Genomic DNA, 12,718 nt, shown 5'->3' on the forward strand with positions numbered 1-12,718 from the left:
CTTGAAGCTAGGGCCAACGTCCAGGATTACGCCAACAACGGTGCAAGACGCCGCCATCGCCGTCGGTCAGTGGCCCGATGACACACAGAGCACGGCAGAGGAGCCTCTTCCCACCGTAAGACGCCCCCGCCGCCGCCACGTAATCTAAATTTGCCATGAAAAACGTTCGGATTGCCATGCTTAAAATCCGAACGTTTATCATTTCCGTTTATTTTAGATCGATCGTCGTATGAATGTAAAGTCGGAGTCAGACTGAATGAAATCTATGGTTTGATCAATTGAATATTCTGCTAGAGCCGTATCAAATTAAATATAAAACGTCATCAAGCCACATGTATTCCTTCTCATCCATCGACCTAGACTGCTTCAATGTCAACCGCTCAACATGTTTAGCGTGTAGTTAATTTCATGCCAAAAATAGTGCTAATCACATAATAACACGCAAATAATATCCTACTTAATATCCGCATGCACTTAATATACTTCCAAATTAACGTGCATTGCACGTACACATTGACTAGTACTACTAGTACGTGAAACTGGTGCCGTAACTTGTGAACGCGTCCAGATATGGTCAACGGCAACATCGCCCGCGAGTTCTTTGTGTTTGCATGTGCGTCTAAATGCGGAAGGGGATGAGAGAGAGAGAGCACACATGGAACCCACCAGTAAGTGAAGGCGAATAGTACTACGTGCTAACGAGCCAGTCCCACTAATGTACTAAAAATAATATTACATGTTATCCATTAAATAGGTTGTGGTACTATAAAAACATTATATGAACAAAGGGGGTACAACAAACATTGTTGTTCTACGTGTGTTGCCTATTGACGTGCGGCTTGAAGGCCCTGGTCGGATGTTCGATCCTCGTCCTTTATTTTTTAATTTGTATATGGGTCCAAATTTGTTTCATGACAAATGGGCCCCTCGGTGTGTAGTTTGTAGTACTTTAATCCGTGGGTCGAAATTTCTTCCATTCCAGGTGGACTATCGGTGTGTAGTTTTGTAGCTTATTTGTAATAATTAAAGAGAACAATAGAGTTTTTTGCAATAATACCATGGTGCGACGTTGAAGCCGAGAAAGGACGTGTGAGAGAGCGATGACCGAGACAAAGGGAAATCAATTGGGGGAGGTGCGGGGGTTGCAACGGTGTTTGGAGTATTTGTGGGCCGAATGCTACAAAAATATAATCTAAACCCACCGGAATAAATGCCTACACAAATTAATCCAAGGTTGGAGTCCCCCTCGCAATGTAAATAGCTCCGGCTTTGCGAGGGATGGAGAGGTAGCTTCAATGTGTGGAAGATACGGCGTGAGAAAGCGAGGTCAATCGAGAGACAAAGTGAGTGTGGTCCGACATTCATTGAAAAGATATATATGCTCTGGAGACATATTGTCGGATTGAGCTTTTGGGAAGGGTGAGGGGTGTAAGATAGAGCTTGAGAGATGATCCCGCCATAGACATGTAGATATATTTTGTGCATTGGATGAAACAAGGTCAATCGATTACATATATAAAGGGAGAGAGATTGAGCGAGTGTGGGTCGTCATGCAATCGAAAGAGTGAGATGGGTTGGAGAGAGTGACCTAGATAGACAATGTGCACGAGAGAGTATACAATATGAATATGTCGATTTGGGCTCAAACGTGGAGATATATCATTTGTGTCCGAGAAAGACCGAGGTCAATTGAGACATACAAAGAGAGAGAGCGAGAGAGAGGGGGGAGGGAGGGAGAGAGCGAGCGAGTGAGAGAGAGAGAGTGTAGCCCGCCATGAGGTCGAAAGAGTGGGGGCGGCTTGGATGGACTGACCTAGATAGACAATCTACGTGAGAGAGTATAGAGTGTGTCGATCGAGGCCCGAACAGGGAGATATATCATTTGTGTGTGAAAGAAAACGAGGTTAATCGAGACTCGGATAAAGAGAGTGATATTGAGCGAGTGTGGCCCGCCGTGCGGAAGAAAGAGTGAGACAGTCTCGCGGTAGTGACCTAGATAGACAACGTGCGTGCGTGCGCACGAGAGGTTGGGGGCTAGATAGGCAATGCATGTATCTAGCAAGAGAGGGTGGGAGGGAGAGAGAGAGAGGGAGAGCTCGGCATGGGGTGCAATGGCGGGTGTGTGAGGTAAATACATTTGGTAACAGAGTGGGAAAAAGGGGGTTGTGTAGTTGGGAGAGTTAGAGATCGAAACATGGAGAGAAAGAATGAACGTGTGTTGGAAACCGATAGCCTCCTAAGGTGGTTAGGAGAGGAAGATTGACCGATACAGGAAGTATGTAGCGTGTGTGCCAAGGGGGGAGGGTGGGGCTAAATACAACATTTGAATGTAGATAGTATGAGACTTAATATCGATGTTTCAATTGCGTGTACATTGTAAGATTTGAACTAAGGACCATGCATATGGGTAATTATTTCGAATTCATGCCATATTAGGTTTGGGAAAGTTGACATTGACTCGATTGTTGTGCTATTTTGTAGGTCATATGTTTGAATCCATCCCAAGTTTTCTCACTACCATGGTGTTCATCATATACATATGAATTTGTATTAAAAAAGTAGCCTGGATACCGTGAAATGCGAAATCCACGTTAGAATTGGAGATTGCTATCTGACACACACTCTAATTCAAATAACTAATTATGTGACACACACTCTAATCCACATTAGCGTGGATACCGTTTCGATTTTTTTAAAATAACTCCTCATTAATTAATTTATAGTATCTCGTTTCGAATGACTAATTATTTGCAAGGAAAACACGGGCATGGTAATACATACAGATTTGTTTGCAAATGAAAGAAGATTCATTTGCATTCTCAAATGTACGCGCACCAGGCAGACCAAGGTCGTGTCGTGGTGGTCGCGTGTGTCGTACGGACGCTTAGCACCCAGCCACATACCGCCCTCCCTCCCCCTCCCCCCCCAAAAAAAGAACGACGACAAAATAAGTTCGCGCTTCCACGTTTCGGACTGAAATATCTAGCAGCCCCAATTCCAGCCCTGCAAAATCTCCCTTCTCCATCGTCCCCTTCTGCGCCCAGATTGCTCAAATCCCTAATTCGCCGCCAACCCAAGCAAAGTTCGAATCGACCCTCGTCTCATCTCTTTCCCCACCTCTGTGCCAGAAGACAACGACGACTACGACGACGGTCGCGCTTCACCACCACACTGGAGCTACCTCATCTACGCCCTCGTCCACCGCATCGGGTGGTCCACCGACAACGTCGGCCGCCGCAACCGACGTGCCTCACAGACACCGACTTCCACCGCATCAGGTGTGCTTAACCGACGTTGTCTCCCACCTCACCAGGGCTACTTCACCGAGCACATCGTCGCACCTCCGCCCCCCGAGGGCATTGGGGCTTCACCAACGGTCTCGTCCACCGCATCGTAGCACTCTGCTGCCACTCAAGATCTGCATCCGTGTGCGGCCACCCAACGCCAGCGCATCACCCTCAATGGCTCTGAAGTGACCCGCACTCTAGCTAGGCGAGCATGCCCAAACGCCGGCCCGAACTAGGTATCCACACATCACTCCCTTGTGCACTATTCCGACGATGTTTGGATATCCTTTCACTGCTCTCTTAGCTTACAAGCCTGTGCAACTCTGACTTTAACTCTTGTTTCTTCTGGAGATATCATCTAAAACAAGCAAAACCATTTTTTAGCGAAGCATGACGGCGCTACGGGATCTGGTACACATCCTGCACACCCATATAACCTTGTAAGTATCTGTCCTCCGGTACAACAGCAAGGTCGATTCCTCTTATTTGATCAACCATTCTGTCGTGGTTTTGTCACGGTAGATGTCCTAGAGAAAGGACTTAGTCGTGGAGCCATCGCTACGGGTTAGCTTAAAGGGGTTAAAGCGGACAAGGGACGTAAGAGAGTTTTATACTTGTTCGGCCCCTTAGGATGAAGGTAAAAGCCTATGTCTAGTTGTGATGGAATTGATGGGGTTTCGATGACAAGGTTGCGAATACGCTTTGCCTGAGTCTCGAGTTGTTGCCTGTTGTCCTTGAACCGCCGCCGGGTCGTCCCCTTATATACATGGGTTGACGCCCGTCGGTTTACAGAATCCCGAGGCCGGCTCATAATCGTGTCGGGCTCGGTCTCTGCTACTTCTATCTTACAACACAAGTTTACATATCAACGCCGGTTTATGTCTACAGGCCTTAAACCGGCTTTGGGCCCTGGGCTTTCATAAAGCGTCACCGTCTGTCTTCATGGACTTCAGATACAGATGAACTACTTATGGGGTTAACCCGGCCTCTCCTGGCCGGTTTACGCCCAGAGGTAATATCCCCAACATTAGGCCCTAGATTGATTTGAACTGGTTCATGTCAATCCTCAATACTTAAGAAAACTTCTTCTTCAACATCTTCACATAATCTTGTAAACCGTCGTGACATCATCTTCAAGGACCATGATAAACCATCGTGACGTCACCTGTTTCTTTTAAAACTGTGTATAATCCACCTTCATTAATGAGCCTCCGACAATCGAGGCGACAGCTCCGCCTCATATCCAAAAATTCGGCTCCTCGATTTTTGCGCCTGACGTTTATCTTTCTGCCCTTATAAATAGGGCCAGGGGGTCTTTCCATTTTCCCCCTCATGCCTCTTCGCGTCATCATCTTCCTTGTGTCGGCCGGCCCTCAAGCTCTGCCGCCGCCGTCGTCCTTCGCCTCTGCTTCAACAAAGGCCGCTGCATCAACCTGATCGTATCAGAGAAAAACCGCGGCGCCTCTCCGACATCCCATCAGCATCAGTAAGCCCCCTTTCTTTTACCATAGATCTGGCATTAGGGTTTTGGCGTTCATCAGTGTTCGTCGCCTCCCTTCTTTATCCTTATTTATATCCATGGATTAGATCCAAAAACCACATAGATCTCGCGCGGTAGTAGTTTTAGCACCTGTTTGATATCCAACTCATCTCAACTTGGTGAACTTTTAGCACGCTTGAAATTAGGTCAGAATATATTTTGTTTTTATAACGCGCGGTAGATCTGAAATTACCATAGCAAGATGTGAAACTTATTTCTTCCTTCACTTACACACTTTGAATACCAGATTGGGCGGTTTAACTTCACAGAAAAAATGATGACCCGGTAGATAGCATTAGTCCCATGTTGAACCGTCAATGCATTACACCGTTTCCATTGTCAGACTCCGGTTTACGAATAACCAAATCCGGTTTATCAATATGCTTGTATCCTTATACCGTTGTATAGTTGTCCACTATAAATCTTAAACCGGTAATAATCATGTTTCAGATCCTTCATTGCGATGGCCAAGCAAGTCTATGAATGCAATTGGGCTCCATCTCGAGTAACCGAAGAGCAGTTAAACAATCTTGTTAAAACGGGCGCTTTAGCCAAGAAAGATGTCATCCACTGGAGGGTCCCTGGCCCGGAAAATCCTCCTACACCCAAGGATGGAGAGGTAGTCGTGTTTGCTGATCAGCTTGGACGAGGTTTTAGCCCTCCCGGTTCAAAAAAATTCCGAGATGTACTAGCCAATTTTCAGCTGCGCCCTCAAGACATCGGTCCCAATTCTGTGACCAACATCTGCCACTTCCAAGTCTTCTGTGAGGTTTATCTGCAAGAGGAACCTACTGTAGAACTGTTTAGGGATTTCTTTCACTTAAACCGTCACACAGAGTTCTCGGATGGACCCAACACAGAACTGGGCGGAATGGCAGTTTAGAAAAGGAAAGAAGTCACCTTCCCTCGTCCCAAACTCCACAGTCACCCCAAAGAGTGGAACCAGACTTGGTTTTATTGCATGGATACATCTCCACCTGATGAAAACCCCTGCAGGGTTACCGCCCTGAACGCCTAAGCAACACACATCCTTTTCCTCAGAGGTTGACTGCAAGAGAAAGGGTCAACTATGCTCCTCAATTATCAAAGCTTAGAGCCTTCATGGCAAACGGTTTGACAGGAGATGATCTTGCTCGTTGTTGGATAAGCTGGAGTATTCTTCCCTCAAGCCGGCGCTCCGGTTTGATGTGTGAGTATACAGGGAGTTTGAAGGATGCTCAGCGGCACATTGACATTCAGCTTACAGATGCAGAAGTCACTGAGGCTGTAAAAAAGATACTGAACGAACCGGAGGCTGTTTGTGCCCAAACCGGACTACTCCCTTTCTGCACCTTCAACAAACCACCAGCTGTAAGAATCATATAATCTTTTTATCTGAAGTTGCTTCTGTCCAAATATTTTCTGAAAGTGTGATTATTTCTGACAGGGTGATGATCCGTTCTGGAACAAGAAACCATCACAAGACAAACCGGCGAAGCCGCAAGACAAACCGGTCAAGCCAGTTCGTCCAAAGACCAAGGTTGTTAAAAAACCTGCCAAGAGAAGGACCACTGCATCCTCCGATCCACCAGCTGATGATGATGGGGGTAATCCGGAACCAGAGGTAGAACTTGACTCTCTTGGTTCATTTTTCGTACATCTCATTGACAATGATTATTATCAGGACGACGCTGAAGGCAGTCATGCTGAGGACGTAGAGGTAACCATTCTTTCCTCCGATTCAGATCCTCTGCCAACATCAAAAATCCGTCAAGCAAACCGGGAAGTAAAATTTTCTCACCCTCTTGCTTACTTGGACCCAAACTTTCTTTTGAAGACGCAGCAGCACGAGGCTCACCGTACAACCCGGCACAGCGGCCAGGTAGTTACCTCCGCCGGTTTACCGAACAGTCCGGTTCGGAAACGCCGATCTGATGTCTCTTATCCCATTGATACTTCATGCCCAAAAGCAGGTTGTTTCCGCCAGCCTCTTAACTCGTCTGATTCAAATTATCAGGGTACTTCTCACTCATCCTCTGGCGAGTCATCGACCACACAGCTTCCACCCCTCAAAACAGTTCCTGGGTGAGCTATGCACGTGTCTTTATTCTTGATGTGTTATCTTTACATACTATACTGATCCTTATGTCTATCTTTTCTCAGCGCCAAGCCAAGACCCAGCAAGAAGGCTCGGTTAAGCAAACCGGCTGATGATAATGTAGGTGCTGAAACGGAAACAACTCCAGATTCGGAAGAAACCGACGCCGACGCCATGCTTAATGATCCACCGCCTCAAGACCATGACTTCCTTGCCGAACAAGTGCAAGTTGATGCTACAAGCCATGCAGACCGGCCAACCAGCCATGTCCGAACTAATGATAAACCAGTCAGTCCAGTTAAGGATACTGACAAACCGCCAACTCGAGTGAAGGCTGCTGATGACAAAGATGATGACATTATGATTACTGGCACTGGCCACACCACTCCTGGCAATCCTGTCATTTTGTCAAAACATACTGCCAAGGATGAGCTCTCTGCTATCGGCAAAGGCAAATGGAATGCCGATTTATCAAGCTACGCCCATCTCAATGCTCAAGACATGCACTCTGGCTTCTTGAACCGTCTGTATACCAGCCGTGACTATGAAGCTAGTTTGGTAAACTTGATGAAGGAGCAATATGAGGTAACTACTATTTTTCTCTTTTGTCCAATTGCAGTTTATCAACTCCTAGTAGCCCCCAAGTAACGGTTTATGATATCAATCTAAACCGGGACTTTTGTCATAACTTAACTTTAGATATTTAGCCTCCAGGGACTGGATTACCTTTTTAAGATGAACCGGTTCCTTAAAATTTGCCATACTGCTCTTTCACCGGTATAGCCCCCAAGGGCTGGTTTAACTTTATAAAGATGAACCGGGATTGTAGAAGAATTCCCATACCAACAGTTTTTTGAGCAAACACACATTAGCCCCCAAGTGCCAAGATTAATACTTGTATTGTGCTTGGGACTTCTAGAAATTTCTGATAAGGAGAAAATATGCATTAGCCCCCAAGTATCAAGGGCATAACTTGTTATGTGCTTGGTACTTCAAATATGTACTGTTAACTCATTATGTATATGTCTCTTTATAGGCTGAACTGAGCAAGAAGGAAAGTCAAACTGCTGATCTGCAAGAGAACATCAAGTCCCAACAAGCCGAAACTTCCAAAGCAAAAGATGAGCTGACGAGCGCCTTAGCCGCTATGGAAAAGCTAAAGGAGAGCTTCGCCAAGGAGCGGGCGGATTGGAACACAGAGAAATCCGCTTTGCGGAAAAGAGCCGAAGACGCAGAAGCAGCTCTCAAACCGGTGGTAGACGAGCTGACTGGTGTAAAGCGGCAAGTACATGCTATGACCGCTGCTGTGTTTGGTAAGCATCCTTGCTTTATACTTTCAACATATCTTCCTATGTGTGGCTGGTTTACTGACGTTTATAATGATGCAGGAACTCGCATTAGCCATCTGGGCTCTGATGTACAGAAGAAGTTGAAAGCGGCCTATACTCTGATAGAGCAGCTGTATACCGGCGCGCATCGGATCATCTGTACCGCTTCACACAATAAACCTCCTCCAACATTGATCAAGGACACCTTAGAAATCCATGCTGCCTGCCCGGGTTGAAGAACTAAAGAAAGCTGCGGCAAGGGCCGGAGCTCTGACCGTTCTAACCCGGGCAAAGGCGTGGGTGCCTGATCTTGATCCAGTGGATGTGGCTAAAGGCTTCCCAAGCTTAAAAGAAGACGGATCAGAATTTGCCCAGGAGCATCTCCGCGCCATAAACCGGGAAGCACGTCCACTGGCTTGTCAATTGGCTGAAGAAGTTGATCTCTCATACTATCAGGCAAGTTATGATGATAAGAACAGACAGGTTGCGGCGCCAATTCCAGAAGCGCAAAATCTGATCCCTCCAATCCGTAAGCACACTTATGCCCCTGATATTGAACCGTCAACCCTTATAAGCGACGAAGTTGTGTTCCAAGCTTTAACTGGGATCGACTGGACAACTGTTGACTTCCAGCCACTAGGTAGAGACGAAGAAGATGAACCGGTGCAAGATGATCCGCAGCCGTCAGGTCAAGCTGATAAGAAATCATAATCCGGGGGCCGGTTTAGTCTTCCACTTGCCGCAATGCTTATTGAGAAACAATTGTCCCTTTGGGCACAAAAACACCTTGTAATAAGCTAGTTAAAACACTTGGTCTGTTATGCCTTCATGCATATTTATCTGCGACTGATGCGTGTTAATCCGCCATGCTTAAGATACAATGTTTATAATCCATAGCTATTTATTCAAGTTGTTCCTGCAGATAAGAAGCTTAAAGCGCCCTAGCGGTTTACCACCGGGCGGGTCATGATACCCAAATATATACATGACCAAGGTTTATAACCAAGGTTGTAAAAGATAACCAAATATGGAAATATATGACACCTGTGACCTTTAGGCATAGTGTTGGCTGACCAACTTTGTAATGAGGGTAATAACCCTAATCCGGAGTAAAAGTAACTCCTGTTATATGATGCCGGTTTACAATAAAACCGCTCCGGGTGGTGATAAACACCGGTTTATTTCATACTGGTGACTTTGAGTCAAAACCAGACTGGGCTGATAGTCTTCGGATTATAACTTGATCACGTACTGACAACTTGTAGTTGACAGCCTAACCGGGTTGATAAACACCGGTTTGAAAACATCACCGATCTTATCAAAAGAAAGAGAAACTTAGCAAAAGGCAAATAAAACCGTTGTAGTCGAGGCTTTTCATGGGCTGCCAGGCCCTAAATTCGACAGCAAAAGATCTCCAAACAACATTGTGAGCTGTGCTCAGTGGGTGCCTATGTTTGAGCTGTTGTTTTACAACACTCTCTTTGGCCCCGGATTGATGTGGCTTCGAGCCGATCAAGAGGTGCGACTGTGGTTCGGATACGACCAAGCCCCCAAGTGATGCTGTGGCATTGTGCCGATCAAGAGGTGTAGCTATGGTTCGGGTACGACCAAGCCCCCAAGTGATGATGTGGCATTACACCGATCAAGAGGTGTAGCTATGGTTCGGATATGACCAAGCCCCCAAGTGATGTTGTGGCATTGCGCCGATCAAGAGGTGTAGCTATGGTTCGGATACGACCAAGCCCCCAAGTGATGCTGTGGCATTGCGCCGATCAAGAGGTGTAGCTATGGTTCGGATACGACCAAGCCCCCAAGTGATGCTGTGGCATTGCGCCGATCAAGAGGTGTAGCTATGGTTCGGATACAACCAAGCCCCCAAGTGATCTAATATGAAGCTTTGAGAAGCTAAATGAAGGGGTAAACCGGACGCCGCTTTGTAAGCTCCATGTAACCACACATGATGTAAGAAAAACAACAGATACCCAGCTTTAGTTGAGGTTCCGGTTTATTATATTGATCATAATATATACAATGTCATAATATATACATAAGCAGAGCCTATAGCTCAAGTATAGTAAGGCCGTAGATGAGCAATATTCCACGGCCGGTTGGTTTCCTCCTCCGATTTACCAGAGTCTTTGCGCTCTCAAACATCGATTAGGTAGTACGACCCGTTGTGTAGATTCTTGCTGACCACAAAGGGTCCTTCCCAAGGGGGGGATAGCTTGTGCATATCCGTCTGATCCTGGATGAGTCGAAGCACGAAATCACCTTCTTGAAAGGTTCTGGTTCTAACCCGGCGGCTATGATAGCGACGCAGATCTTGCTGATAAATCGCCGAACGGGCTGCCGCCATGTCACGTTCCTCATCTAATAGGTCAAGAGCTTCTTGCCGTGCCTTCTCGTTGTCAGCTTCAACATATGTGGCTACACGAGGCGAGTCATGACAGATGTCACTAGGAAGAACTACTTTCGCTCCATAAATCATGAAGAATGGTGTGTACCCTGTCGACCTGTTGGGTGTGGTATTGATGCTCCACAACATAGAAGGTAACTCCTCAACCCAACAACCCGGCATCCGTTGCAAAGGAACCATAAGCCGGGGTTTGATACCTCTCAAGATCTCTTGATTGGCCCTCTCCGCTTGACCATTGGACTGGGGGTGAGCCACTGATGACACGTCAAGCCGGATGTGCTCATGTTGACAGAACTCCTTCATGGCACCCTTTGACAGATTGGTACCATTGTCTGTTATAATGTTGTGTGGAAAGCCAAACCGGAAGATCACCTTTTTGATGAATTGAACCGCCGTGGCTGCGTCACACTTACTAACTGGCTCTGCCTCCACCCACTTCGTAAACTTATCAACCCCCACCAAAAGGTGGGTCTTCTTGTCCTTGGACCTCTTGAAAGGCCCAACCATATCTAGCCCCAAGTTGCAAATGGCCAAGTGATTGGAATCATCCTCAATTCTTGAGCTGGTACATGAGCGCGCCTTGAGAATTTCTGACAGCCATCACATCTTTTGACCAAGTCCTCGCATCAGCATGAGCTGTCAACCAATAGAAACCGTGACGAAATGCCTTGGCCACCAAAGATTTTGAACCGGCGTGGTGACCACAATCTCCTTCGTGGATCTCACACAAAATTTCACGGCCTTCCTTAGGAGACACACAGCGTTGAAACGCCCCTGTCACACTGCAATGATGTAACTCTCCATTGATAATAGTCATGGACTTGGACCGCCGGGTTATCTGCCTGGCCAAAGTTTCATCCTCTGGTAACTCACCCCGGTTTATATACGCCAGATGTGGAACCGTCCAATCCGAGATAACATGAAGAGCCGCCACCAACTGAGCCTCCGGATCAGGAACAGCCAAATCCTCTTCACCAGGGAGCTTGACGGACGAATTATGCAAAACATCTAGGAAGACATTAGGTGGAACCGGTTTACGTTGGGAACCCAGGCGGCTTAAAGCGTCCGCCGCTTCATTCTTCTGCCGGTCCACATGATCCACCTGATAACCTTTAAAGTGACCTGCAACAATATCCACCTCACGACGATATGCTGCCATTAGTGGGTCCTTGGAATCCCAAGTGCCGGACACTTGTTGAGCCACCAGATCCGAGTCACCGAAGCACTTAACTCGGCTTAGGTTCATCTCCTTAGCCATCCGAAGACCATGGAGTAAAGCCTCATATTCAGCTGCATTGTTAGTGCAAGGGAACATTAAACGGAGAACATAACAAAACTTATCACCTCGTGGGGAAGTTAATACGACTCCGGCCCCCGAGCCCTCCAATTGCCTAGACCCATCAAAATGAATAGTCCAATAAGTGTGATCCGGCTTCTCCTCTGGCGCTTGTAATTCTGTCCAATCATTGATGAAATCCACAAGTGCTTGAGATTTGATCGCCGTTCGGGGTATGTATTTAAACCCGTGAGGCCCGAGCTCGATAGCCCACTTAGCAATCCGACCAGTTGCTTCCCTGTTCTGGATTATATCCCCCAAAGGAGCGGAGCTGACCACCATGATGGGATGACCTTGGAAATACTGCTTAAGCTTCCGGCTTGCCATGAAAACCCCATACACCATTTTTTGCCAATGCGGGTACCTCTGCTTGGACTCAACAAGTACCTCACTGATATAGTAAACCGGCCACTGAACCGGATATTCCTTTCCTGCCTCCTTGCACTCCACCACGATAGCCACACTAACAGCCCGAGCATTAGCTGCCACATATAGCAACAATGGTTCTTTTTCCACTGGAGCAGCGAGAATCGGCGGATTAGCCAGCTGCCACTTTAAGTCCTCAAATGCTTCATTAGCGGCCTCACTCCAGACGAAGTTATCCGTTTTCTTCAGCATATGATATAAAGAGATGGCCTTCTCGCCAAGGCGACCGACAAACTGGCTCAACGCGGCAATCCGGCCTGCCAGGCGTTGAACATCATTGATACACTTGGGTTTAGCCAAGGAGGTGA

This window comes from Aegilops tauschii, chromosome 4, assembly GCF_002575655.3.
Source record: "Aegilops tauschii subsp. strangulata cultivar AL8/78 chromosome 4, Aet v6.0, whole genome shotgun sequence".
Lineage (NCBI taxonomy): Eukaryota > Viridiplantae > Streptophyta > Magnoliopsida > Poales > Poaceae > Aegilops > Aegilops tauschii.